Source organism: Pristiophorus japonicus, chromosome 15, assembly GCF_044704955.1.
Source record: "Pristiophorus japonicus isolate sPriJap1 chromosome 15, sPriJap1.hap1, whole genome shotgun sequence".
In the NCBI taxonomy this organism is placed as follows: domain Eukaryota; kingdom Metazoa; phylum Chordata; class Chondrichthyes; family Pristiophoridae; genus Pristiophorus; species Pristiophorus japonicus.
The window spans coordinates 87074927-87102900 of record NC_091991.1 but is presented as its reverse complement, the minus strand read 5'-3'; the positions used below and the strand labels follow the sequence as shown (position 1 = coordinate 87102900).

Here is a 27974-nt window from a genome sequence, read left to right as displayed (position 1 = left end):
AAAGAGAGGCAGAGAGGTTTAGGCAGGGAGTTCCAGAGCTTGGGACTCAGGCAACAGAAGGCACGGCCACCAATGGTTGAGCAATTATAATCAGGGATGCTCAAGAGAGCAGAATTAGAAGATTGCAGACATTTCAGGGGGTTGTGGGGCTGGAGGGGATTGCAGAAATGGGGGGCGAGGCCGTGGAGGGATTTGAAAACATGGATGAGAATTTTGAAATCGAGGCGTTGCTTAACTGTAAGATCTGTCCGAAGAGACTTGACGGTGACCACAACAAACCACACTGGGTACAGGTATATTGTAAATAAGCACAACAGATTTTATTAAGTAGTTTACTTCCAGTACAAAGAAATATAACTTAACAAGGCAATAGACAGTCTGTTCCTTGAAACCTCAGCGGAGTCTCACCGAATGACTGCAGCGCTATCTCTTGCTGTGTTCTGTTGACTGTAGTTCTCCTCCAGTCTTCCTCTGTGTTCATGCTGCCTTCAGGGTTCAATAGCTGCTTCTCTTATACCTTTTTCCACCCTTTCAAATGCTGTGAGAGCCTGCAGCTGCTTAAGCCTCACAATACATCTCATTCTAAGACCTTCAATAGCACAGTTTATCGTTATCTTGCTAAACTCCCTTTTGCAGAAGGAATCATTTTCCCTCTGAGAACTTCTACACAGACAATTATACATAACTCATAATTAAGCTTGGTTTTGCAAAATTGGGATAAGAAAATGATACCCTTTTCTTACTAACTAACATTCTGGCCTTGGCCACCCTAGCTCGAGGCGTTGCCTCACCGGAAACCAATGTAGGTCAGCAAGCACTGGGGGGATGGGTGAGCGGGACTTGGTGCGAAATAGGACACGGGCATCCAAGTTTTGGATCACCTCTAGTTTACATAGGGTAGAATGTGGGAGGCCAGACAGCCAGCCTATCAGGTAATTTCCACAGTATGTTTCATCTGAGACAGCACCATCTCTTTCTTTGTCTTCCATGTTGCTGGCCATTGTAGCCGAGCACGACTGCTCTTCAATATCGTCAGATACTTTTCATGTTAGAGCCTCTTTTTAAAGGGTCATTTTAAAAATCTCCCAATCCCTTTGGGATGACTACACTCTATTGTCATCTTTGCTACACTAGACAATTGGCATGACTTGAGTGGTCCCTGCAGTGAGAGTGGGCTGTTGTGATATAGTACCAGCCTTGCAAGTTCCTACTTCTCCTACCACACCCAAGTGTCTTGCATCGCTTCAACTTACTCGAAAATAGGCAAAATATCCAATCAGAGTAGGTGAGAAGGCTAGGAATCAAACTCAAGGTCATCAGGATGGGAATGCGGAGTTAAGCTGTTAAGTCCACAGGGCCGTGCGGAAAGCCGCTGGTTTTCAAAGAATGAAACAGCAACGAAGGAGGCCATTCGTCCCATCATGCCTGTGCTGGCTCTTCGAAGGAGCTATCCAATTAGTCCCACTCCCCCGCTCTTTCCCCAAAACCCTGTGGGTTTTCTCCCCTTCAAGTATTTATCCAATTCCCTTTTGGAAGTTGCAATTGAATCTGCTTCCACCGCTCTTTCAGGCAGTGCATTCCAGAGGGCCATCCAATGGAATGAAGCGTAGACTCGGGTGGGAGCCGTGTGCTCAGCTCCTTGCATTGACGGGCTGCAGACAGAGTTGTGATCGTGCATTAGAGTCCTGGACATGGAACTCTGTAATTGGATGGTCGACTTTTCGAGCAACATTATAAAACTATAAGGCTGCCTGCCGCCAATAAATGAGGCCACAAGACTGACTCATGAATATGTAATGGCATTTTTTTACAATCTCATAAATAATAATGGCAGCTAATTTTGATGGTCCTTCTCTGTTCTCTTTGGAGCACATTAACATTTTGTAAAGGGTGTGCATCGCCTGCTAATAAGTGGCTGACGATTTCAAATGGAAGATTAATGTCTTCTTTTTCCTCAATAATGGGACTTTTAATGAACAATATTGGGTGGAAATAACATCACCATGGGAGTCTGTAGAAATGGAATGAGAATACTCTGCTGTCCTTCATGAAATGCAGACTGTCACATTTGTGTGTGTGTGTGCGAGAGTGGTACCAGCAAAATCTGAGAGTCATTGTTTCACTTTCCCTTGATCGTCATTGAGATATTGCTGCTCTGCCTCCTGGCCATGTATTTGTCATTGCAAAGTAGATAAGTTAAGTTGGACACTCACTAAAAATTGTATCTTCCAAGAGGCTATCCATAATTGTCACCGTTTTCAAACTATACAATACCAGAAGTGCTTTTTTTTGCTTACCTGCTCTGAAAAAACTCCCGTCCTTCCAAAATAAAGAAATAACTTGCTTCATCACCACATCCTCAAGACATTCCGAAGCGCTTCACAACCAGTGAAGTTATTTTTGGAGTGTAGTCACTGTTAAGTAAGAAACGTGGCAGCCAATTTGCACACAGCAAGCTCCCACAAACAGCAGTGAGATCTTGTCCATATTATCTATTTTAGTGATGTTGGTTGAGGGATATATTTTCACCAGGAGATCGGGAGAATTTATCCCTCAAACAACGGCACTAAAAAACAGTTTAAATTGGTCACTTATTTCACTATTGTTTGTGGGACCTTGCTATGCACAAATTGACTGCTGCATTTTCACACAGTACAACAGTGACTACACTTCAAACGCAACGCATTGGCTGTAACGTGCGTTGGGGCATCCTGAGGTCATGAAAGACGTGATATAAGATTCTTTCTTCTCTTACCCAAGCTGCCATTCTTGATATTCTGGATTTGATGGCGATTATCACAAAGTTATATAATAGTGGAAGATGTCACAGCCGAGCCCTATTCTGTTCTTACCTGATGCCCACGTATGTTCCAATTGGAGAGGGGGCAGTCAATGGATGGGATCATAAATGGGAACCTTGTTGGATTTTTCCTTTCCCGAGCCTAGGAAATGCTGAGCCCAATTGAATTGCCCCAACTGCGCCCCCAGGTGAAACTCACTGACTTGGCACTGAATGCGACTTGAACGAGGCACTTTCTGTGTTAGTGAGACACTAGGTGATGTAATTGGCCCGAAAATTGCGGTCGGAGGCTTCCTGCGGGCGGACACCTCCGACCGAAATATTTTTTACGAAAATACCTTGGTGGTCCAGGAAGAACGTGAACTTGCATTCTGAGAACTACTTTCGCAGTCCAGCGTACGTGGACATGTCTTCCAGGAGCGTATGCGTATCCTGGGATCACGTGGGCCTGGACCACCAATCACAATGAAGTATTCTCATTCATAGTAATGGGAGCTCTGAGCTTGGGGGCCCAAGTTTCGAGCCGCACCTAGAACGGCGCAGTCCTGACCTGGACGCCCGTTTTTCGCGCCACAAAGTGCGCCTAAAAAATTCTCCACCTCCCTGCAGGTCCTCTGGCCCTCGGCGCAGCGCAGCAGGAGCTGTAGGGGGCGGAGCCAGGTCCCTGTGCTGAAAACAGTGCCGGGACCTCTGCACATGCGCGCTACAGTGGGCGCGTATGTGCAGTAGCTCCAGGCGCCCAAAACTGTGTGGGCGGGGCCGAGGGGCCGAAGCACGCAGCCCCTAGCCCTGGCCGAATGGCCTCACTGGGGCTGTGTGAATAAGGCTCCTCCCACGCCCAGCTCCTGCTTCCTCCCGACCCGACCCGACTCCCGCCCCCCCCCCGCCTTCGGACCCGACTCCCGCCCCCGCCCCCCCCCCCACCCCCGCCTCCGGACCCGACTCCCGCTCCCGCCCACCCCCGCCCCCGCCTCCAGACCCGACCCGACTTAACTCCCGCTCCCCCCCGCCCCCGGACTGGACCCGACCCGCCTCCCCCCCGACCCCGCCTCCGGACCGGACCCGACACCGACCTGACTCCCGCTCACCCGCCCCCGGACCCGACCCGACCCCCCAGACTGGACCCGACCCGACTCCCACTCCCCCCCCCGCCCCCGCCTCCGGACCCGACACCGACCCCGACCCGACACCCGCTTCCCCCCCCCCCGCCCCCGGACTGGATCCGACCTGACCTCCCTCTCCCTCCCTCCCCCCGACCCGAATCGAACCGACCTCCCTCCCACCACCCTCCCGACCCGCGCTCCCCCCGACCCGACCCAACGCCACCTACCTCTAAATCTGGTGCTGGGAGCGGGCCCTGCCCAAAGTCTCGGGCCCGGCCCGTTCAGCCTCCCTCCCCCTTCTCCTTCCCCCCCACTTCTCCTTTCCCCCCCCCTTCTCCTTCCCCCCACCCCTTCTCCTTCCCCCCCACCCCTTCTCCTTCCCCCCCACCCCTTCTCCTTCCCCCCCCAATCTCCTTCCCCACCCCAATCTCCTTCCCCACCCCAATCTCCTTCCCCCCCCAATCTCCTTCCCCCCCCCCAATATCCTTCCCTCCCAATCTCCTTTCCCCCCCCAATCTCCTTCCCCCCAATCTCCTCCCCCCCCAATCTCCTTCCCCACCCCAATCTCCTTCCTCCCCAATCTCCTCCCCCCGCAATCTCCTTTCTCCCCCTCCTCCCCTTTATCCCCTTCTCCCCCGCCTCCCCCTCCTCCCCCCTCTCCCTCCTCACGCCTTCTCCCCCCCCTTCTCCCCCTTCCCTCCCTCTGCTCCCCCCCTCTCTCCCTCTACCCCCTTCCTCCCCCTCCCCTCGCTGTCAGAAACACAGACACTGACATACAGAGAATGAGAGACACTGACAGAGACACACTGGCGGGGGCATCTCAGCACGCTGTTGGAGGGCTCCCGGTGCTGCAGTCGGTAAGTAGAAAATGTTTTATTTATTTATTTTTAAAAAAAAATTATTTCTTAATAATTTTTTTTGATTGATTTATTGGTTGATTTATTGATGTATTTATCATTTATTATTGATGATGGCTCTTTATTTGTAAAACTTCCCTTTAACCCCCCCACCCTCCACCATTCCCTACGCCTGATTTGTAACCTACGCCTGATTTTCTAAAGTGTCGACAAGGTTTTTTCGAGCATACAAAAATCTTCACTTACTCCATTCTAAGTTAGTTTGGAGTAAGTTTTCACTCACAAAACTTTGAAATCAGGCCGGACACGCCCCCTTTTGAAAAATAACTTCTGTTCCAAAGTGAAACTGTTCTAACTGACTAGAACTGGAGCAAACTAAATGATGAGAATTCTGATTTCTAAGATACTCCATTCTGCACCAATTGCTCCTAAAAATCAGGAGCAAATCATGTGGAAACTTGGGGCCAGTATTATATCAATGAGAATACCCCTAACATCAAATAAAACACAAACGTAAGTTTAAAAAAAACTTTTCTTTTTAAAAATTAATAGAAATTGCTTTACATTAAATGTTTTAGAGAAAATTTATTTTCTTTAATTTTTATTAAACATTTTTTAATAGTGTTAAAAATAAATGTACTTTCATATACAGGGTTTTTAATATAAAAATAAGTAATAACATTTAATTTTCTATGTTTTAAAACTCTTATGCTGGTAAAAGTGGGCTTTTACCAGGCGTAAGAGTTTGAAGGACATTCGCTGGGCAGGAGTTGAGCAAATAGCCCAAATCTCCGCCCGCGAATGTCCTTCTCCCAGGGATGCATGCTATTTTGACAGATCGCAAAAGCCGGTTCACGGTGCATGCGCATCGTACACCGAGAACCGGCATTTGCGAGGCCTCTTCGGGTGCGAGCACACATCGTGTGTACCCAGAGGGGCCGCAATTTTCGGGTCATTATCCAGCAGGTCATCAGCAGAGTTCTGAATGTTTATTACTGTTTCATATTTATGATTAATAACAGCTTCACTTACAGACAGAATTCCCAGTAATGTCACGTCTCAGCCTCATTAATCTCCGCGCCCCCCACCCCACCGCTTGTTGGTCTTGTGGCGAACCAAGGAACAGGGGCTGCACGTGGGAGACCGACATGTACATGACTACCTGCAGCGATGTGCTTTCGAACACGCACCACAAACTGCTGTTACTAGAAAAAAAAACCTTCAGCACTGATGTCCAGTGGGGGAGAACGGGCTTCAAATTTTTTTTAAATCTTGTCATTTAACTTCAGTTGGGCGCCGGCCAATTTTGAGTTTAGTAATAAGAAATACCAGCCATCCACATCGCAAGTAATTAGGGTTGTTTTCCATCTCCCCCACCCATCAAACTTGTGTTTTCTTTTGTTTTGGGGCTTACGTGAAGGACAGAAAAGGTTGTGGAAAAATTGTGCACTCTGCAGTTTTTCCTCTTCTTTGGTGAAATCTTGTGAGACGAGGCTCCCACTGCAGACCATCTCCAGCAACGAGTGCTGCGTTGGAGATGGGGGCTACTGTGGAGATGGGGGGACGAATGTGGAGAATGGGGGCTGCTGCAGAGATGGGGAGGCTACTGAAGAATGGGGGCTGCTGTGGAGAATGGGGTTGCTGCGGAGATGGGGACTGATGCGGAGATGGGGGGGCTACTGTGGAGAATAGGGGCTGCCACGGAGATGAGGGCTTCCAGCAATGAGCGCAGTCGTGAGATGGGGACGACTGCACTGCAGCCACGACATCCTAGCCCGTGCTTGCAGCTTGCGAGGTTCTTGGGGGTGGGGGGGGGGGGGGGGGGCGCCTCGCCCGAGAGCACTGCCTACCTCGTCACAACCACGTCCGCTTGCCTGATGATTCAGTCAGTACATATGTGAGCCATTGTAATGATGCTGAGGGGTTAGGCTACTGGAAGCCGAGGTTATAGCTTCTCCCACCCCTGGGGAGGGGAGGGGGAAGCTGTCATTTTATATAAGGCCAAAGCCAGAATGTTCTGTAAAGTTGAGCAGAAGCCGAGGGGGAGGGAGGGATGAGGGAGCAGGGAAGGAATGAGGGAGGGGCAAGGGACCAGGGTGGGAGGGAGGGGTGAGGGAGCAGAGTGGGAGGGAGGGGTGAGGGAGCAGAGTGGGAGGGAGGGGTGAGGGAGCAGAGTGGGAGGGAGGAGAGAGGGAGGGAGGGGTGAGGGAGGAAGGGAGGAGTGAGGGAGCAGGGAGGGCTGAGGTGCAGGGAGGGAGGGGTGAGGGAGCAGGGAGGGAGGGACTGGTGAGGGAGCAGAGTGGGAGGGAGGGGTGAGGGAGCGGAGAGGGAGGGGTGAGGGAGCAGAGGGGGAGGGAGGGGTGAGGGAGCAGAGAAGGAGGGAGGGGTGAGTGAGGGAGGGAGGGAGGAGTGAGGGAGCAGAAGGGAGGGAGGGTGAGGGAGCAGTGAGGGAGGGAGCGGTGAGGGAGCAGAGAGGGAGGGAGGGGTGGGGGAGCAGAGAGTAAGGGAGGGGTGAGGGAGCAGGGAGGGAGGGAGAGGTGAGGGAGCAGAGAGGGAGGGGTGAGGGAGCAGAGAGGGAGGGAAGTGTGAGGGAGCAAAGTGGGAGGGAGGGATGAGGGAGCAGAGTGGGAGGGACGCGTGAGGGAGCAGGGAGGGTGGGAGAGGTGATGGAGGGAGGAGTGAGGGAGCAGAGAGGGACGGAGAGGTGAGGGAGCAGAGAGGGAGGGAAGTGTGAGGGAGCATAGTGGGAGGAACGGGTGAGGGAGCAGAGACGGAGGGAGGGGGTGAGAGAGCAGAGAGGGAGGGAGGAGTGAGGGAACAGGGAGGGCGAGGTGGGGGAGCAGAGAGGGAGGGAGGGGTGAGGGAGCAGGGAGAGAGGGAGGGGTGAGGGAGGGAAGGAGGGGTGAGGGAGAAGCGAGGGAGGGAGGGGTGAGGGAACAGAGTGGGAGGGAGGGGTGAGGGAGCAGAGGGAGAGGTGAGGGAGGCATGGGGAGAAGAGAGAAAGGGAAAGGTGGGAAAGCTACAAATCCATAATTCACTCAAGTAGCCATTCAAGTAAGATAGACAGAAAGGAAAAGGAGGTGGGGTGGCATTGCTGGTTAAAGAGGAAATTAATGCAATAATAAGGAAGTACATTACCTTGGATGATGTGGAATCTGTATGGGTGGAGCTACGGAATACCAAAGAGCAGAAAACGCTAGTGGGAGTTGTATACAGACCATCAAACAGTAGTAATGAGGATGGAGACAGCATCAAGCAAGAAATTAGGGATGTGTGCAATAAAGGTACAGCAGTTATCATGGGCGACTTTAATCTACATATTGATTGGGCTAACCAAACTAGTAGCAATGCGGTGGAGGAGGATTTCCTGGAGTGTATTAGGGATGGTTTTCTGGACCAATATGTCGAGGAACCAACTAGAGGGCTGGCCATCCTAGACTGGGTGATGTGTAATAAAAAAGGACTAATTAGCAATCTTGTTGTGCGAGGCCCCTTGGAGAAGAGTGACCATAATATGGTAGAAACATAGAAACATAGAAAATAGGTGCAGGAGCAGGCCATTCAGTCCTTCTAGCCTGCACCGCCATTCAATGAGTTCATGGCTGAACATGAAACTTCAGTACCCCCTTCCTGCTTTCACGCCATACCCCTTGATCCCCCAAGTAATAAGGACTTCATCTAACTCCCTTTTGAATATATTTAGTGAATTGGCCTCAACTACTTTCTGTGGTAGAGAATTCCACAGGTTCACCACTCTCTGGGTGAAGAAGTTTCTCCTCATCTCGGTCCTAAATGGCTTACCCCTTATCCTTAGACTGTGACCCCTGGTTCTGGATTTCCCCAACATTGGGAACATTCTTCCTGCATCCAACCTGTCCAAACCCGTCAGAATTTTAAACGTTTCTATGAGGTCCCCTCTCACTCTTCTGAACTCCAGTGAATACAAGCCCAGTTGATCCAGTCTTTCTTGATAGGTCAGTCCCACCATCCCGGGAATCAGTCTGGTGAATCTTCGCTGCACTCCCTAAATAGCAAGAATGTCCTTCCTCAAGTTAGGAGACCAAAACTGTACACAATACTCCAGGTGTGGCCTCACCAAGGCCCTGTACAACTGCAGCAACACCTCCCTGCCCCTGTACTCAAATCCCCTCGCTATGAAGGCCAACATGCCATTTGCTTTCTTAACCGCCTGCTGTACCTGCATGCCAACCTTCAATGACTGATGTACCATGACACCCAGGTCTCGTTGCACCTCCCCTTTTCCTAATCTGTCACCATTCAGATAATAGTCTGTCTCTCTGTTTTTACCACCAAAGTGGATAACCTCACATTTATCCACATTATACTTCATCTGCCACGCATTTGCCCACTCACCTAACCTATCCAAGTCACTCTGCAGCCTCATAGCATCCTCCTCGCAGCTCACACTGCCACCCAACTTAGTGTCATCCGCAAATTTGGAGATACTACATTTAATCCCCTCGTCTAAATCATTAATGTACAATGTAAACAGCTGGGGCCCCAGCACAGAACCTTGCGGTACCCCACTAGCCACTGCCTGCCATTCTGAAAAGTACCCATTTACTCCTACTCTTTGCTTCCTGTCTGACAACCAGTTCTCAATCCACATCAGCACACTACCCCCAATCCCATGTGCTTTAACTTTGCACATTAATCTCCTGTGTGGGACCTTGTCGAAAGCCTTCTGAAAGTCCAAATATACCACATCAACTGGTTCTCCTTTGTCCACTTTACTGGAAACATCCTCAAAAAATTCCAGAAGATTTGTCAAGCATGATCTCCCTTTCACAAATCCATGCTGACTTGGACCTATCATGTCACCATTTTCCAAATGTGCTGCTATGACATCCTTAATAATTGATTCCATCATTTTACGCACTACTGAAGTCAGGCTGACCGGTCTATAATTCCCTGCTTTCTCTCTCCCTCCTTTTTTAAAAAGTGGGGTTACATTGGCTACCCTCCACTCGATAGGAACTGATCCAGAGTCAATGGAATGTTGGAAAATGACTGTCAATGCATCCGCTATTTTCAAGGCCACCTCCTTAATTACTCTGGGATGCAGTCCATCAGGCCCTGGGGATTTATCGGCCTTCAATCCCATCAATTTCCCCAACACAATTTCCCGACTAATAAAGATTTCCCTCAGTTCCTCCTCCTTACTAGACCCTCTGACCCCTTTTATATCCGGAAGGTTGTTTGTGTCCTCCTTAGTGAATACTGAACCAAAGTACTTGTTCAATTGGTCTGCCATTTCTTTGTTCCCCGTTATGACTTCCCCTGATTCTGACTGCAGGGGACCTACATTTGTCTTTACTAACCTTTTTCTCTTTACATACCTATAGAAACTTTTGCAATCCACCTTAATGTTCCCTGCAAGCTTCTTCTCGTACTCCATTTTCCCTGCCCTAATCAAACCCTTTGTCCTCCTCTGCTGAGTTCTAAATTTCTCCCAGTCCCCAGGTTCGCTGCTATTTCTGGCCAATTTGTATGCCACTTCCTTGGCTTTAATACTATCCCTGATTTCCCTAGATAGCCACGGTTGAGCCACCTTCCCTTTTTTATTTTTACGCCAGACAGGAATGTACAATTGTTGTAATTCATCCATGCGGTCTCTAAATGTCTGCCATTGCCCATCCACAGTCAACCCCTTAAGTATCATTCGCCAATCTATCTTAGCCAATTCATGCCTCATACCTTCAAAGTTACCCTTCTTTAAGTTCTGGACCATGGTCTCTGAATTAACTGTTTCATTCTCCATCCTAATGCAGAATTCCACCATATTATGGTCACTCTTCCCCAAGGGGCCTCGCACAATGAGATTGTTAATTAATCCTCACTCATTACACAACACCCAGTCTAAGATGGCCTCCCCCCTAGTTGGTTCCTCGACATATTGGTCTAGAAAACCATCCCTTATGCACTCCAGGAAATCCTCCTCCACCGTATTGCTTCCAGTTTGGCTAGCCCAATCTATGTGCATATTAAAGTCACCCATTATAACTGCTGCACCTTTATTGCATGCACTCCTAATTTCCTGTTTGATGCCCTCCCCAACATCACTACTACTGTTTGGAGGTCTGTACACAACTCCCACTAACGTTTTTTGCCCTTTAGTGTTCTGCAGCTCTACCCATATGGATTCCACATCATCCAAGCTAATGTCTTTCCTAACTATTGCATTAATCTCCTCTTTAACCAGCAATGCTACCCCACCTCCTTTTCCTTTTATTCTATCCTTCCTGAATGTTGAATACCCCTGGATGTTGAGTTCCCAGCCCTGATCATCCTGGAGCCACGTCTCCGTAATCCCAATCACATCATATTTGTTAACATCTATTTGCACAGTTAATTCATCCACCTTATTGCGGATACTCCTTGCATTCAGACACAAAGCCTTCAGGCTTGCTTTTTTAACACCCTTTGTCCTTTTAGAATTTTGCTGTACAGTGGCCCTTTTTGTTCTTTGCCTTGGGTTTCTCTGCCCTCCACTTTTCCTCATCTCCTTTCTGTCTTTTGCTTTTGCCTCATTTTTGTCTCCCTCTGTCTCCCTGCATAGGTTCCCATCCCCCTGCAATATTAGTTTAACTCCTCCCCAACAGCACTGGCAAACACTCCCCCTAGGACATTGGTTCCGGTCCTGCCCAGGTGCAGACCGTCCGGTTTGTACTGGTCCCACCTCCCCCAGAACCGGTTCCAATGCCCCAGGAATTTGAATCCCTCCCTGCTGCACCACTGCTCAAGCCACGTATTCATCTGCGCTATCCTGCGATTCCTACTCTGACTAGCACGTGGCACTGGTAGCAATCCCGAGATTACTACTTTTGAGGTCCTACTTTTTAATTTAGCTCCTAGCTCCTTAAATTCTTTTCGTAGGACCTCATCCCTTTTTTTACCTATGTCGTTGGTACCAATGTGCACCACGACAACTGGCTGTTCTCCCTCCCATTTCAGAATGTCCTGCACCCGCTCCGAGACATCCTTGACCCTTGCACCAGGGAGGCAACATACCATCCTGGAGTCTCGGTTGCGGCCGCAGAAACGCCAATCTATTCCCCTCACCATCGAATCCCCTATCACTATCGCGCTCCCAATCTTTTTCCTGCCCTCCTGTGCAGCAGAGCCAGCCACGGTGCCATGAACTTGGCTGCTGCTGCCCTCCCCTGATGAGTCATCCACCCAACAGTACTCAAAGCAGTGTATCTGTTTTGCAGGGGGATGACCACAGGGGACCCCTGCACTATCTTTCTTGCACTGCTCTTCCTGCTGGTCTTCCATTCCCTATCTGGCTGTGGACCCTTCTCCTGCGGTAAGACCAACTCACTACACGTGATACTCACGTCATTCTCAGCATCGTGGATGCTCCAGAGTGAATCCACCCTCAGCTCCAATTCCGCAACGCAGACCATCAAGAGCTCGAGGCGGATACACTTCCCACACACGTAGCGCCCAGGGACACCGGAAGTGTCCCCGAGTTCCTACATGGTACAGGAGGAGCATATCACGTGACCGAGCTCTCCTGGCATGTCTTAACCCTTAGATACCCTTAAATTGGTAGTAACAATGCTAAAGTTCAGTAGAATTCTTTATTAAGGTGGAGAGTGACACAGTTAATTCAGAGACTAGGGTCCTGAACTTGGGGAAAAGTAACGTCGATGGTATGAGTCGTGAATTGGCCAGAATAGACTGGCGAGTGATATTTAAAGAGTTAACGGTGGATAGGCAGTGGCAAACATTTAAAGATCACATGGATGAATTTCAACAATTGTACATCCCTGTCTGGAGTAAAAATAAAACGGGGAAAGTGGCTCAACCGTGGCTAACAAGGGAAATTAAGGATCGTGTTAAATCCAAGGAAGAGGCATATAAATTGGCCAGAAAAAGCAGCAAACCTGAGGACTGGGAGAATTTTGTAATACAGCAGAGGATGACAAAGGATTTAATTAGGAGGGGGAAAATCGAGTATGAGAGGAAGTTTGCTGGAAACATAAAAACTGACTGCAAAAGCTTCTATGGATATGTGAAGAGAAAAAGATTAATGAAAACAAACGTAGATCCCTTGCAGTCAGATTCAGGTGAATTTATAATGGGGAGCAAAGAAATGGTGGACCAGTTAAACAAGTACTTTGGTTCTGTTTTCACGAAGGAAGACACAAATAACCTTCCGGAAATAGTCGGGGACCGAGGGTCTAGTGAGAAGGAGGAACTGAAGGATAACCTTAAAGCGGGAAATTGTATTCGGGAAATTGATGGGATTGAAGGTCGATAAATCCCTGGGGCCTGATAGTCTGCATCCCAGAGTACTTAAGGAAGTGGCCCTAGAAGTAGTGGATGCATTGGTGATCATTTTCCAACAGTCTATCGACTCTGGATCAGTTCCTTTGGACCGGAGGGTAGCTAATGTAACACCACTGCTTAAAAAAGGAGGGAGAGAGAAAACAGGTAATTATAGACCGGTTAGCCTGACATCAGTAGTGGGGAAAATGTTGGAATCAATTATTAAAGATGAAATAGCAGCGGATTTGGAAAGCAGTGACTGGATCGGTCCAAGTCAGCGTGGATTTATTAAAGGGAAATCATGCTTGACAAATCTTCTGGAATTTTTTGAGGATGTAACAAATAGAGTGGACAAGGGAGAACCAGTGGATGTGGTGTATTTGGACTTTCAAAAGGCTTTTGACAAGGTCCCACACAAGAGATTGGTGTGCAAAATTAAAGCGCATGGTATTGGGGGTAATGTACTGACGTGAATACAGGACTGGTTAGCAGACAGGAAGCAGAGAGTCGGGATAAACGGGTCCTTTTCAGAATGGCAGGCAGTGACTAGTGGAGTGCCGCAGGGGTCAGTGCAGGGACCCCAGCTCTTTACAGTATACATTAATGATTTAGATGAAGGAATTGAATGTAATATCTCCAAGTTTGCAGATGACACTAAACTGGGTGGCAGTGTGAGCTGTGAGGAGGACGCTAAGAGGCTGCAGGGTGACTTGGACAGGTTAGGCGAGTGGGCAAATGCATGGCTGATGCAGTATAATGTGGATAAATGTGAGGTTATCCACTTTGAGGGCAAAAACACAAAGGCAGAATATTATCTGAATGGCGACACATTAGGAAAGGGGGAGGTGCAACGAGACCTTGGTGTAATGGTTCATCAGTCATTGAAAGTTGGCATGCAGGTACAGCAGGCGGTGAAGATGGCAAATGGTATGTTGGCCTTCATAGCTGGGGATTTGAGTATAGGAGCAGGGAGGTCTTATTGCAGTTGTACAGGGCCTTGGTGAGGCCTCACCTGGAGTATTGTGTTCAGTTTTGGTCTCTGAATCTGAGGAAGGACGTTCTTGCTATTGAGGGAGTGCAGCGAAGGTTCACCAGAATGATTCCAGGGATGGCAGGACTGACATATGAGGAGAGACTGGATCAACTGGGCCTTTATACACTGGAGTTTAGAAGCATGAGAGGGGATCTCATAGAAACTCTGACGGGACTGGACAGGTTAGATGCGGGAAGAATGTTCCCGATGATGTCCAGAATTAGGGGACACAGTCTTAGGATAAGGAGTAGGACTGAGATGATGAGAAACTTCTTCACTCAGAGAGTTGTTAACCTGTGGAATTCCCTACTGCAGAGAGTTGTTGATGCCAGTTCATTGGATATATTCAAGAGGGAATTAGATATGGCCCTTACAGCTAAAGTGATCAATGGGTATGGAGAGAAAGCAGGAAAGGGGTACTGAGGTGAATGATCAGCTATGATCTTATTGAATGGTGGTGCAGGCTCGAAGGGCCGAATGGCCTACTCCTGCACCTATTTACTATGTTTCATGTGTGCGCCTGACCGGTAAGTATCAGTGGGCTATTCCACTATAGGGCCTATGCATGCTCGTGGACAAGGTTGGGAGCAGAAACACATTCTGTCCACGAGTACACCTATCCAGCAGAGGCTTCTGAGCTGCAGACTCTGGCTGATTTGTTTCCACCTCCCTAAGCCAAGGGCCCTGGCTCCGATCAGCTAACCACACAGGTTGGAGATAGAACCCGGGTCCTTCCAGGTCCACAAGTTTTAGCTACTCTCTGGATAGAACTGCACAGAATGTACAGCACAGAAACAGGCCATTCGGCCTAATTGCTCCATCCCAGTGTTTATGCTCCACACCAGCCTCCAATATACTCCTCTTCATCTCACCCTAACAGCATAACCTTCAATTCCTTTCTCCCTCGTGTTTTTGTGTGGATAATGTTGCTGAGCCCTTGGGAGAGTTTCAGAATATGTTTTCCAATGTTTCTGCGCTACATGTGTGCTGTTTAATGCAAATCTACATCAATGTTCCAGCTGAAATTGGGCCCTTTGGGCACACTGAGGCTGGTTAGTTATTTTCGGCAGTAATTTATGTAGCTGCTGGCATCACCTGCAAGGTCGGCAAATCCGCAGGCATAGAATTGGTGGGAATTCACAGGGTCTCTGCACCATTACCAGTTATCTGCAGTTTATATCCAAAGCTTTTCACATGGAAAAAACTGCATGTTAATTAGAGCCCTTGTCCTGGAGTCGTGTCTGACCACGAGGGAACGGCAGCGTTGTGGTTATGTTACTGGGCTAGTAATCCAGGCCTCGGTGAGTTTAAATCCCACTGTGGCAGCTGGGGAATTTAAATTTAGTTAATTAAATTAATCTGGAACAATTTTTTAAAAAGCTATCAGTAAATGGTATCCATGAAACTACCGGATTGTCGTAAAAACCCACCTGGTTCACTAATGTCCTTTAGGGAAGGAAATGTGACGTCCTTACCGGACTAGCCTATATGTGACTCCAGACTCACAGTGGTTGACTCTTAATTACCCTCCAAAATGGCGTCTCACCACCACCTTCTCAAGGGCAATTAGGGATGGGCAATAAATGCTGGCTTTGATGGCGACGTCCACATTCCATGAACTAATTGTAATGTATTTGCTTCATTGCTTAAGGATTCATAGCAACACATTGCTATTAAGAACTAGTTGGTTTATTAGCAAAGGTTTAACAATCACACTACACATTACCAGTTCATCCACCAGGCTCACAACCATCTGCCTCACCCCAACTGGCTAGGGTTTTATTGAGTCTTGTGAACATCACATGACTGGCTAAGCCACTCACAACTCAACAACTCTACAACTATTTTAAACTAGACTTTAAATCAAGTACCCCATAAAAGCTATACAAACCTGTGAGCATCCTCACAGGTGCATACATTACACAGATACATTTTTAAAAAACACATCTCATTGGCCAACCTAACTTAAAATGGCAACGATCTCTGCCCCACCGCTCCCCACACCCAAACCTATCTGATGGAATTAGTTTGCTGAGGGATCGGGCTGGGCCGCAGACACTAGGAAAGCTCCATTTGCAGCCCGCTCTGAGTCAACTGGTCGTCTTCAGATGGATAGTATGGTTCCTCAACAAGGCAGTGGAAAGTTCAGCAAGGGTTCATGATTTCAATGACTCCTGGCAGAATATGCGCCAGTGTGGACATCGGGCGAAGGCAGGAGTGGGCTCGGGTGCTGCCACCGCAGTCAAATAGCTGGGCATCCCTCGCTTTCTAGGCTCATGCAATCGCATTTGCTACTTGGGTGGGGTATAAGTGGAGGGTCTCTGTGGCTGTGCAACTGCACACCAGCCCATTCAGGAGAGGGGAGGTTATTGGCCAATATTAGAATTTCATGTAATGTTTGGTTTTGACCAACCCGTGATGCCTGCATTAGCACCATGAGCTGAAGTTGCACCTTACAACCTGGCAGAATTTCCCCCCTGCAGTTGGTCTGGGCCACCAAGACTCCCACATCATAGGTTTACCTGAGACATCGAAGCAATCGCATGTCACACAACAACAACAACTTGCATTTATATAGCGCCTTTAACTTGGTGAAACGTCCCAAGGCACTTCACAGAAGTATTATGTGATACAAATTTGACACCGAGCCGCACAAGTAGAAATTAGGGCAGGTGGCAAAGAGGTAGGTTTTAAGGAGCGTCTTGAAGGAGGAAAAAGAGGTAGAGAGGCAAAGAGGTTTAGGCAGGGAGTTCCGGAGCTTGGGGCCTCGGCAACAGAAGGCACGGCCACCGATGGTTGAGCGATTATCATTAGGGATGCTCAAGAGGGCAGAATTAGAGGAGCGCAAGGTGAATAAAAGACCCGTCACATTTTGGGATTTGTTAGATCACTTTTTTTTCTTCACTGAAATGATTTGGAGATTGAGTTATGTTTCTGGGTTCTGTTTTAAAATAAAATGAAATCATACAGGTTTTAAAAAGAATAAATAGCCACAGGCTGCAGACATTGAAGATGTGTATTAAAGCTAGATGAGCCAATTTGTGGAATGTCACAGCTCACAGTCTATTCCAGTCTGATACATTGAAGGTCAATTATCTCATTCCAAACCCATTGGCTAAATAATATTTTGAGAACAGCAAGAAAGGTTTACTTTAAACGCACAATCAAGAAGGGGGTGGGGGTGGAGGTGGGCGCGGTGCAAGATAGCCGGTTTTATTGCAAGGCTTACTGGAGGGTCACTGACCAGAAAGGAAATCAACATCACAGTACTTGTATTGCCATCTCCTTCCCACTGGAAACACAGCAAGAAAAGGCCAAAGTGGTACATAGGCAGTCAGTTTTAAACAAGAGGCTGCAAGGTGTTGCCTTGGGGGCCTGAGCTGAAAGCTAAAATGCAGGAGGTCAGGTTTTGCGATTGGATGTAAATAAGGTAATGCCAAAACGAGTAAGTCAATTTACAAAAGCGATAGGGTGCATAGTTTATTACTTATTTCACAATTTTTGCAGAAGGTAAGTGTGATTTGCTTTGACTGTTACTTTGTATGTTTATCTGGTGTCTGTGATATAAAGCAGCTTCATAATTCATGTCTGACCTCGTGTTACTGGGTGTTAGCTGGTGATGCACATGAGGGCAGGTGTAAAAGACACGGGCTGAAATTGCGCCGTGCTCCATTTGGGAACGGCAAGCTTTGTGAGGCCGGACATTCCGCGCCTGGCACAGGAACGAAATTGGGCTTACTGCCCAAAACAGGAAGGGGAGCACAATGTCGAGCACTCCACTTCCTCTCAGGGTGGGCTCGGGGGCGTTACCCGGGTGAGCGTCGGAGCACTACGCGGCCTCTCCGCGTAGCGTTGACAAGTTCCAAGGGCCCTGCCCTTGTGTTAAATGGGAAGGATGCTGCGAGCTCTGCAGGGCTTTTGACGGAGATGCGGGTCACCGTGGCCACAGCCCGGCACCGCAACGAAATGCGGGACTGCACCATCACGGCATGGACTCCGAGGCCGGAGGGCGGCGCAAAATGATGCCGCGTACCTGCTCGTTAAATTTCGCCCCGCGACCCGTGAGGCTGGTGCTGACACTGCCTGCAGGAGACTCACGGGGAGCTGCCCAATTTCTGCCACAGGGCGAAAAGGGGTCACCGCGCACCGTTACCGTCCCTCTGTTACTTACCACCACAGCGTCCTCTTGGCTACAGTGCTGAAATAAAAACCACCACAAAGTAAACTTTCCACTCCAACTTTATCCAATGTTACATCAACAAAATCAACTAATCACCCTGTGCATTCTCTTAGTGAGTGCCTTGCATGCCTCTTTGCTTATCCTAGTGATGTCACGCAGTGCTACCCAAGTGGCAGCAGCATGGCTGGAGGAAGGCTGCTGACTTTCAGTGGGGGACACTGCAGATGGCCTTGTAGGACGACCTCGAGGAGCTGGTGGCTGGGAGTGTGAAATCAAGAAATGGTGCTTCTTCTTCATCACTCACCTCTCCCTCTCCTTGGTCAACCATTGGCTGGATTTCTTGGGTGACTGAAAAGAGAAGGCACAAGGATCGGGTTGTGGTGAGGGGAGGGGGAAAGCAAGAGGTGCATGCTTACACCATGCGCAGCTTGTACATCAGAAGGTATTGTGGGATGAGGGGGAAGTGGGATGTGAGGAGGAGGATAACATATGAGGATACCGGCATCTTATATTCTTTCAGCCCCGCCGCTGGCCAAGGGCTCAGCCAAGCCCCTGCCAAGAATGGCCTGCACTGTCTCCTCCAAGAGGATGAGGGGAAGCTAGGAATGTCAGGTGGGCTTCGTGTTTGATAGAGATTGTTGTCAGGTGAGTGATGGGAGCAGGGGTCGTGCATTGAGCAATGTGTGAGGCTAGTGGTGCAGTTGTAGAAGACAGCTTTTGAAGATGCATTCACTGACCTTGACCATTCTTCTGAAGTCATGAAGTTTCTTTGGGCACTGAAGCCAGGTGGTGGGGGCGACACTGCTGGCAGTAACAGCCTCGGCGATCTGGTCCCATATTCTTCTTCCTGAAGGGCCTTCTGGCCCCCTGTGGGTAGAGGACATCGCTGCCAGTGTTGACCCCTGCACAAAGCTGGAGTGCTGCGTTTGAGACCCTGGGAGTCCTTTTCCTGGCCTGTGAGCCATTTGTGTCAGTGCTGAAGCACTTTTAGCATTTTTTATGTGCAGAAGGCAGTTTAACTTTAAGAGCTGCAGACTGCCTAGTTTTGAAGGATTATTATTTTTTTTTCATAAGGCAGTTCAGTTTTAAGGGCCAGAAGAGACTGCCTTGAAAAGGAACAGGCTAACTTTAAGTAAAGGCTGCCTCGCTTCAGCGAGGAGCACTTGGGCCCGTGCTGAGCGCAAAACCTGTCAGCAACACATTAGTCGCCAGGCTGTGCGCTACAGTCATGTAAAGTAGCAGGCAGCAGCAGCTTGACGTGCTGCCTGCTCTTTCTGAACGGGTGCAGGCACATCTCGCATTGGGGGGGCCCACGCTCATTTTCAGGCCACATCGAATTTCACCCCCTGTGATTCTAAGTCATTCTAATTTTATTCATAATTTTTTTTTGTCCAATTATATGAGAGGCTCGTGCATCTCTGGTGATTTACCTGCACATGTTTCTCCCCAAGGGCAGCAAGCGTTCCATCTGTAATTTCAGCAAGTGCCCTGACAGAATTTTCTGTAAAGCCTCCGAACCCAATTCCGCTGATGTTTGTCAGACTGATCTTGACAGATAATCATAAATTTCGACTTCATTTTGTTGAGTTTAGCGATGGTGGAGAGAAAACAAAATTGGACTGTGATTTTGAACAACATCATCTATAATACCTGGTTCATAAACTCCAAGCATTTAGCGACCCATTCCATCACCACGGAGGATGTCTGTTGGGAAAGATGAATTGATTATTGGAGTTAACATTTGCTCCTAATTTCAATAATTTAGCATCTGATTGCTCCCAGCCTGGGAATTTAGAAGATTTAGTGCAGAACATGTTGACAAGTTTCGATATGCGAAATTTGTGAGTGGAAATAGCCAATAACGTGAGGGATTTTATTACATGCAGGCCTCCAGAATGGGCCTTTTGACTTTGATGCACATTAGTGCTTGAAAAGAATCTTCTCATTATAGAACTTCATTTTGTTTCATTAAGGTAGATAGTTATAGAATATATTCGAGCGTCGTGAGCTTGAATTTTTGACCCCTCCTGCAGGTCCCGGGGTACTGTTTTGTGGGTTCTGGCCATTCTACTTGTCTGAGCCCACGGACAAGTGTCAGCAGAACATTTGGCAGTCAGGGGAGGTGGGGGAGGCGGGAGCATTACCTCCCAACCAAGCCTCATGCTGTATTTACCTGACATCGACACATACTGTCCAGCAGGATTCAGTGGGCGACAGCTGGAAACCTGGCTGACTCGTGCAAAGGCCAGTGGCCTATTTGCTACCCAAGAGACCATTAGGGTAATCTTTGTGTGGAGGCGGAAGATGTCGGTAAGGTTCTTAACGAATAGTTTGCGTCTGTTTTCACAAAGGAAAGGGGCAATGCAGATACTGCTATCGAGGAGGAGTGTGATATTCTGGTTGAAATAAATATAGTGAGAGAGGAAGTATTAAGGGGCTTATCAGCTTTGAAAGTAGATAAATCCCCAGGCCTGGATGAAATGCATCCCAGGCTGTTGAGCGAAGTAAAAGAGGAAATAGCAAAAGCCTTGACCATCATTTTTCAGTCCTCTGGATTTGGGCATGGTGCCAGAGGATTGGAGGAATGCTAATGTAGTACCCTTGTTTAAGAAGGGAGAAAGGGATAGGCCGAGTAATTACAAGCCTGTCAGCCTAACCTCAGTGGTGCGAAAATTATTGGAAAAAAACCTGAAAGACAGGATAAATCTACATTTGGAAAGGCAGGGATTAATTAGGGACAGTCAGCGTGGATTTGTTAATGGATGATCCTGTTTGACTAACCTGATTGAATTTTTTGAGGAGGTAACCAAGAGGGTCGATGAGGGTAGTGTGTACGATGTAATGTATATGGACTTTAGCAAAGCGTACGATGTGTATATGGACTTTAGCAAGGCCATACCTGGAATACTGCGTACAGTTTTGGTTTCCATATTTACAAAAGGATATACTTGCTTTGGAGGCAGTTCAGAGAAGGTTCACTAGGTTGATTCCTGGGATGAGGGGGTTGACTTATGTGTAAAGGTTGAGTAGGTTGGGCCTCTACTCATTGGAATTCAGAAGAATGAGAGGTGATCTTATCGAAACGTATAGGATTATGAGGGGGCTTGACAAGGTGGCTGCAGGGAGAATGTTTCCACTGATAAGGGAGCCTCGAACTAGAGGGTGCAACCTTAGAATACGGGGCCGCCCATTTAAAATGGAAATGAGGAGAAATTTCTTCTCTCAGAGGGTTGTACATCTGTGGTATTCGCTACCTCGGAGAGCTGTGGAAGCTGGGTTATTGAATAAATTTAAGACAGAAATAGACAATTTCTTAAATGATAAGGGGTTATAGGGAGCGGGCGGGGAAGTGGAGCTGAGTCCATGATCAGATCAGTCATGATCTTATTGAATGGCGGAACAGGCTCGAGGGGCCGTATGGCCTACTCCTGCTCCTATTTCTTATATTCTTATTTTGATAAGGTGCCACATGGTAGACTTGTCAAGAAGGCTAAAGCCCATGGGATCCAGGGCAAAGTGGCAACTTGGATCCAAAATTGGCTTGGAGGTAGGAAGCAAAGGGTAATGGTTGATGGATTTGGTTTTTGGTGATGGAGGGTAATGGTTTTTGTGACTGGAAAGATGTTTCCAGTGGGGTTCCGCAGTGCTCAGTACTGGGTCCCTTGCTTTTTGTGGTATATATATCAACGATTTAGATTTGAATATAGGGAGTATGATTAAGAAGTTTGCAGACGACACTAAAATTGGCTGTGTGGTTGATAATGAAGAAGAAAGTCATGGGCTGCAGGAGGATATCAATCACCTGGTCAGGTGGGCAGAGCAGTGGCAAATGGAATTTAATTCAGAGAAGTGTGAGGTGATGCACTTTGGGAGGGCTAATAAAGAAAGGGTATATACATTAAGCGGTAGGCCACTTAATAGTATAGATGAATAAAGGGACCTTGGAGTGCTTGTCCACAGATCCCTGAAAGTAGCAGGCCAAGTGGATAAAGTGGTTAAGAAGGGATACGGAATGCTTGCCTTTATTGGCCGAGGCATAGAATATAAGAGCAGGGAGATTATGCTTAAATTGTATAATACTTTGGTTAGGCCACAGCTGGAGTAATGCGTGCAGTTCTGGTGGCCGTATTATAGGAAGGATGTGATTGCACTAGAGAGGGTGCAGAGGAGGTTTACTAGGATGCTGTCTGGAATGCAGAATCGTAGTTATGAGGACAGATTGGATAAGCTGGGTTTGTTCTCATTGGAACAGAGGAGGTTGAGAGGAGACCTCATTGAGGTGTACAAAATATTGAGGGGCCTGGATATAGTGGATAGTAAGGGCCTATTTCCATTGGTGGAGGGGTCTGTTACAAGGGGGGACAGTTTTAACGTGGGTGGTGGTAGGTTTAGAGGGGATTTGAGGGGGGGCTTCTTTACGAAGAGGGTTGTGGGGATCAGGAACTCGCTGCCTGGAAGAATGGTGGATGCAGAAACCCTCACCACTTTTAAGAGATGGTTGGATGGGCACTTACAGTGTCGTAACCTGCAGGGTTATGGACCTAGAACTGGTCATTGGGATTAGACTGGATGACCTTTTGTTGGCCGATGTAACATTAATGGTAAGTACTGGAGGGAATTGACTACGTCCAGGGTGATCTCCTGGACTAGTTTCGATCACCTGGATAGGTCTGAGAGGAATTTTCCCAGATTTTTTTCTCCCTAAATTAGCCTGGGTTTTTATCTGGTTTTTGCCTCTCCCAGGAGATCACATGGTTCCGGGTGGAGTGTAGAATGTTTCAGTGTAAGGGTTGTCGCAGTTATGTGTGGCGGACTGGTTGGGCCGGGTGCTCTTTGCCTTTCCGTCATTGTTCATTGTTTATATGTAACCTTCAGGGCTGCTGACCAAGGGCTGTGCGGCTCTTTGTCGGCCGGCGTGGATACGATGGGCCGAAATGGCTTCCTTCTGCGCTGTAAATTTCTATGTTTCTATGATTGAGATCAGTTGGCTCAAGCACAGACCAAGAATTGAACCTGTTCTGTGGGCTCACAACTACATTGGATCCTTACCCACAAGACCAATTGGGCCAGTTTTGCATAGGAACTTATTGTAATGTATGCCTCTGTGAGTATGCCCACAGGTTGGTGGAGCTGGTGAGTTGTGAGTGGCTTAGCCAGTCACGTGATGTTCACAAGACTCAATAAAACCCCAGCCAGTTGGGTTTAGGGGATCCACGATGAGGCAGGTGGTTGTGAGCCTGGTGGATGAAATGTGTAGTGTGATTGATAACCCTTTGCTAATAAACCAACTAGTTCTTAATAGCAATGTGTTGCTATGAATTCTTAAGCAAAGAACCCATGAAGCAAATACATTACACATACGAAGAATTACGGACAGGAAAAGACCTACTGGTTGATCCAGCCTGTCTCACATGATTATGATACCTTATTATTATCATACATTCTCGCCACACCCCACCCAGAGCCATGTGATATCCTGGGGGAGGCAAAGAATCAGATAAAAATCCAGGCCCCCTATTCGGAGAATAACAACTGGAAAATTCCTCACCAACCCCCTTAGGAAATTAAACCATCCAGGAGACCACCCTGGCCCTGACTAATGTTACCAGGTACCTTCCATTTGTATAAAGGGGGTTCCACCCTAGCCACCAGAAACAGGTCTAGTTCTCACTTGAAGGAATATGGCAAATCAGCGTCCACTGCACGGGACAGCAGCTTGTTCCAGAGGTCCTCTATTCTCTGCCACCTCCTGACATCTAACTGAGTTCTGATTTTACATAACTTAAGACTGTGACCCGTGGTCCTCCCAAACCTATTTACTTGCAATAATTTACCTCCACAAACACCATCTAATCCCTTCATCATTTTATAAACCTCGATCAAACCAGCCCTAAGTCTGCAATTCTCAAAAGCATAGAGACCCAGCTCTTTGAGCCTATATGGGTAAGTCAAGATGCTTTAGACTAGGAATTAATCTTGTGACCTAATTCAATTCTTAATTGTGAAATTGCTTTATTTGAAACCCTTATAACATTTTTCACTAGTACCAGAGGTTCTCTCATGGTGTTACTCAGAGTGAGTCAGAGGCGATGTTGTTTTATGAGGAGCATTATCTTGCTCAGGGGAAGCTGCATGTAAACCTGGTGTGACCCTTTAAGGCCAAAAGATTTACCTGCTGTGAGTAAGTGCATCCTGAGGCCAATTAAAGGGTATTTTCTGCAGCCAGGGAGGTTTCGCTGTAACTGTCCAGATCAGAAGAAACAAGCAGACATTATCTCTCGTTTTTTAATACGTTCTTTCCCCCCCCAAGTGTGTGAACCAAAAAAAATGTTGCTGTGTGTTGCTTGGAATGTCGCAACCATTCTTACTACACGAGTAAGAATTTAGGGAGCTCGGAGCTAAATTAAAAGGTAGGACCTCAAAAGTAGTAATCTCAGGATTGCTACCAGTGCCACGTGCTAGTCAGAGTAGGAATCGCAGGATAGCTCAGATGAATACGTGGCTTGAGGAGTGGTGCAGAAGGGAGGGATTCAAATTCCTGGGACACGAACCGGTTCTGGGGGAGGTGGGACCAGTACAAACTGGATGGTCTGCATCTGGGCAGGACTGGAACCAATGTCCTCGGGGGAGTGTTTGCTAGTGCTGTTGGGGAAGGGTTAAACTAATATGGCAGGGGGATGGGAACCTATGCAGGGAGACAGAGGGAAGTAGAATGGGGGCAGAAGCAAAAGATAGAAAGAAGAAAAGTAAAAGTGGAGGGCAGAGAAACCTAAGGCAAAAATTACAGCAAAATTCTAAAGGGTCAAAGTGTGTTAGAAAGACAAGCCTGAAGGCTCTGTGCCTCAATGTGAGGAGTATTCGGAATAAGGTGGACGAATTAACTGCGCAGATAGCAGTTAACGGGTATGATGTGATTGGCATCACGGAGACATGGCTCCAGGGTGACCAAGGCTGAGAACTCAATATCCAGGAGTATTCAACATTTAAGAAGGATAGACAGAAAGGAAAAGGAGGCGGGGTCGCATTGCTGGTTAAAGAGGAAATTAATGCAATAGTAAGAAAGGACATTAGTTTAGATGATGTGGAATCGGTATGGGTGGAGCTACGGAATACCAAAGGGCAGAAAACGCTAGTGGGAGTTGTGTACAGACCACCAAACAGTAGTAGTGAGGTTGGGGACAGCATCAAACAAGAAATTAGGGATGCGCGCAATAAAGGTACAGCAGTTATCATGGGTGACTTTAATCTACATATTGATTGGGCTAACCAAACTGGTCATAATGCGGTGGAGGAGGATTTCCTGGAGTATATTAGGGATAGTTTTCTTGACCAATATATCGAGGAACCAACTAGGGAGCTGGCCATCCTAGACTGGGTGATGTGTAATGAAAAAGGACGAATTACAATCTTGTTGTGCGAGGCCCCTTGGGGAAGAGTGACCATAACATGGTAGAATTCTTTATTAAGATAGAGAGTGACGCTGTTAATTCAGAAACTAGGGTCCTGAATTTAAGGAAAGGTAATTTCGATGGTTTGAGGCGTGAATTGGCTGGAATAGACTGGCAAATGATACTTAAAGGGTTGATGGTGGATAGACAATGGCAAACATTTAAAGATCACATGGATGAACTTCAGCAATTGTACATCCTTGTCTGGAGTAAAAATAAAACGGGGAAGGTGGCTCAACCGTGGCGAACAAGGGAAATTAAGGATAGTGTTAAATACAAAGAAGAGGCATATAAATTGGCCAGAAAAAGCAGCAAATCTGAGGACTGGGAGAAATTTAGAATTCAGCAGAGGAAGACAAAGGGTTTAATTAAGAGGGGGAAAATAGAGTACAAGAAGAAGCTTGCCGGGAACATAAAAACTGACTGCAAAAGCTTCTATAGATATGTGAAGAGAAAAAGATTAGTGAAGACAAACGTAGGCCCCTTGCAGGTGAATTTATAATGGGGAACAAAGAAATGGCAGACCAAGTGAACAAATACTTTGGTTCTGTCTTCATGAAGGAAGACACAAATAATCTTCAGAAAGTACTAGGGGACCGAGGGTCTAGTGAGAAGGAGGAACTGAAGGATATCCTTATTAGGCGGGAAATTGTGTTAGGGAAATTGGTGGGATTGAAAGCCGATAAATCCCCGGGGCATGATAGTCTGCATCCCAGAGTACTTAAGGAAGTGGCCCGAGAAATAGTGGATGTACTGGTGATCATTTTCCAACAGTCTATCGACTCGGAATCAGTTCCTATGGACTGGAAGGTAGCTAATGTAACACCACTTTTTAAAAAGGGAGGGAGAGAGAAAGCGGGTAATTATAGACTGGTTAGCCTGACATCAGTGGTGGGGAAAATGTTGGAATCAATTATTAAGGATGAAATAGCGACGCATTTGGAAAGCAATGACAGGATCGGTCCAAGTCAGCATGGATTTATGAAGGCGAAATCATGCTTGACAAATCTTCTGGAATTTTTTGAGGATGTAACTAGTAGAGTGGACAAGGGAGAACCAGTGGATGTGGTGTATTTGGACTTTCAAAAGGCTTTTGACAAGGTCCCACACAAGAGATTGGTGTGCAAAATTAAAGCACATGGTATTGGGGATAATATACTGACGTAGATAGAGAACTGGTTGGCAGACAGGAAGCAGAGAGTCGGGATAAACGGGTCCTTTTCAGAATGGCAGGCAGTGACTAGTGGGGTGCCGCAGGGCTCAGTGCTGGGACCCCAGCTATTTACAACATACATCAATGATTTAGATGAAGGAATTGAGTGTAATATCTCCAAGTTTGCAGATGACACTAAGCTGGGTGTCAGTGTGAGCTGTGAGGAGGATGCTAAGAGGCTGCAGGGTGATTTGGACAGATTAGGTGAGTGGGCAAATGCATGGCAGATGCAGTATAATGTGGATAAATGTGAGGTTATCCACTGTGGGGGCAAAAACACGAAGGCAGAATATTATCTGAATGGCGGCAGATTAGGAAAAGGCGAGGTGAAACGAGACCTGGGTGCCATGGTACATCAGTCATTGAAAGTTGGCATGCAGGTACAGCAGGCGGTGAAGAAGGCAAATGGTATGTTCGCCTTCATAGCTAGGGGTTTTGAGTATAGGAGCAGGGAGGTCTTACTGCAGTTGTACAGGGCCTTGGTGAGGCTTCACCTGGAATATTGTGTTAGTTTTGGTCTCCTAATCTGAGGAAGGATGTTCTTGCTATTGAGGGAGTGCAGTGAAAGTTCACCAGACTGATTCCAGGGATGGCTGGACTGACATGAGGAGAGACTGGATCGACTGGACCTTTATTCACTGGAGTTTAGAAGGATGAGAGGGGATCTCATAGAAACATATAAAATTCTAACGGGAGTGGACAGGTTAGATGCGGGAAGAATGTTCCCGATGTTGGGGAAGTCCAGAACCAGGGGACACAGTCTTAGGATAAGGGGTAAGCCATTTAGGACTGAGATAAGAAGAAACTTCTTCACTCAGAGAGTTGTTAACCTGTGGAATTCCCTGCCGCAGAGAGTTGTTGATGCCAGTTCATTGGATATATTCAAGGGGGAGTTAGATATGGCCCTTACGGCTAAGGGGATCAAGGGGTATGGAGAGAAAGCAGGAAAGGGGTACTGAGGGAATGATCAGCCATGATCTTATTGACTGGTGGTGCAGGTTCGAAGGGCCGAATGGCCTACTCCTGCACCTATTTTCTATGT

The 27974-nt window shown here is 47.5% G+C and overlaps 1 protein-coding gene across 3 annotated transcripts in view; it reads left to right on the top strand.

Moving 5' to 3' along the window:
- Window positions 1-27974, top strand: part of large1 (LARGE xylosyl- and glucuronyltransferase 1) — a 781831-nt gene that overhangs the window by 680168 nt on the left and 73689 nt on the right. The gene's annotated exons all lie outside the window — the stretch shown is intronic.